This window comes from Rhinatrema bivittatum, chromosome 2 (assembly GCF_901001135.1).
Source record: "Rhinatrema bivittatum chromosome 2, aRhiBiv1.1, whole genome shotgun sequence".
NCBI lineage: Eukaryota > Metazoa > Chordata > Amphibia > Gymnophiona > Rhinatrematidae > Rhinatrema > Rhinatrema bivittatum.
This window is the reverse complement of record NC_042616.1, coordinates 512,260,636-512,262,931: the sequence shown is the minus strand read 5'-3', so window position 1 is coordinate 512,262,931 and position 2,296 is coordinate 512,260,636.

Genomic DNA, 2,296 nt, shown 5'->3' with positions numbered 1-2,296 from the left:
AGAGAGAGAGAGAGAGAGAGAGAGAGAGAGAGAGAGAGAGAGAGAGAGAGACACTTGCTATAGTTTCTCTTCCCTAGACAGGTATTTGTATCCCTATGAGAGGCTCCCCTAGTAACTCGAGGTGGGGATTAGGTATGAGTGTAGGGGTTGGGGGCCACTTTCACATTCAACGTGAGACGTACGAACGGAACAGTGGTCTCTTGTGAAGATTTGATGGCCTTCGGAGTGAGGAAACTCACTCCAAGATGAGATTTGGGCAATGTTCTCTCAAACTAGCTTGATGGACACTCTACCTGGGCAACAACAAGCTAGTTTGAGAGAACATTGCCCAAATCTCATCTTGGAGTGAGTTTCCTCACTCCGAAGGCCATCAAATCTTCACAAGAGACCACTGTTCCGTTCGTACGTTTCACGTTGAATGTGAAAGTGGCCCCCAACCCCCTACACTCATACCTAATCCCCACCTCGAGTTACTAGGTGAGCCTCTCATAGGGATACAAATAGCTGTCTAGGGAAGAGAAACTATAGCAAGTCTCTCTCTCTCCCCCTCTCTCCCTCTCTCTCTCTTCAAATCATCTGAAATAAGCCTTATGGTACACATTGCAAATGGTGATAAAACCTTGCCGCTAACACACCATATGATATGGTGCGATCACATGTGGTAAACACGTTTTCACATGCATTAAAGGCCTATTGCATGCGAAAACAGGGCTTTTTGCATGCGATAAGCCCTTAACGCATGCGAAAACGCCTTACCGCATTTTGAAAAATGACCCCCTAAATTGCTGAGCTGCACAGCAGCTGGATATGGACTCCACAGTGTACACAGACATAAACAGGAGTACAGTGACCAAATGAGTAGCATAATTCCAGTGAAAGGGGCTCCACTCACTCCTTGTAGCTTAGGGTTCTGGAAAACAATTATCTCCAGCTATTGTTTTTACAAGTAGCCACTATCATAAAATGAGATACTCAAAAAGTTTTTGAATCATGGAAGAGGAGGAGCCATTATAGATGCTCCATTAATGCCTTCCATACTATTCATAGGTCAGACTACAGAGTTATTCACCAATACACACACACGCATACCTTTTTATTTGCTTCCTGCAATTCTCATCTGAATATATTTATTTCTGTCTCAGGCTAGAATGTCTCAGAAGGGTCCTTTTTGCAGCCATGTAGCACTCGATTCTACTCAATGGAAGCAATTTTGGCATTCTTTTTTCATTTTATAAATTGTAGCATTAATCCACACTCTCTGTATTGTTGCACTGTAAGCTAAGCAAAAGTCTCCCACGCTACATGTCACCAGGAACATTAGCAATGTTCTCATTCTTTAGGAATGTCCTTAGCTTTTTGGGGATTTTGTTTTTTTCATATCTTCTTGGTATACTGGCATCGCATCTACAATTTTCCTCTTTCCTGTCGCCACCCACAAAATCAGGATATTCTACAATCTTATTAATGCAGCATGCAGAATAATATAGAGTTCCAAGAAGGAGATTTTAAGCCAGTCCTGTATTTCTGACAACCCTATCCTGATGCATTATGGGACCTGTAGCACTGATTTCAATTGGTAGAATTAGTGACTATGACTGCCACACAGCTTTGGGAGGTAAGTTTAAAACCAGGACTGGCCAAAAAGTCTCCCTTTTGGAACTGGGTGACTTGGGAGCTCTGATAATATGAAAAATAGGAAACTCATTTCAAGTTCAAAACCAGGGCACAGAGTTTGTTAGTTTGCAACATCCATGGTTCTATACCTTTATAACCACATAAGAACATAAGATTTGCCATACTGGGTAAGACCAAGGGTCCATCAAGCCCAGTATCCTGTCTCCAACAATGGCCAATTCAAGTCGCAAGTACCTGGTAAGTACCCAGACATTAACCCTGTGGCCAGCCCTGGGAATAGAAAGGAAGAAACAACATGCAGCTCCATGTTACAAGCAGGAGAATACAAATAGGAGAAGAAATAATGAGGGAAATACCTTGTGGAGTTCTGGAAGAGGGAGAGACCAAATCTCTAGCCTCTAGGAAAAGGAAGCAGAGGAGAAGAACAGGGATGTACCAGGAAAGGGAAAAAAATGGACTGGGGCTTGTATCAAGGAAGTGGGCTAGAAGCAGCAAGCAGATTTCAACCAGGTCCTGCAGCACTGCCCAGAACTCTTTAGGAAGTAAACTAGCAAGAGGTCCACATCTGCACAGAATAAGTTGAGGAAGGAGATTACTACAGTCATCAGCAATTTGGTGATGATCTAGCATATTGCAGTTCATTGCAAGAAGAAAGGCTACT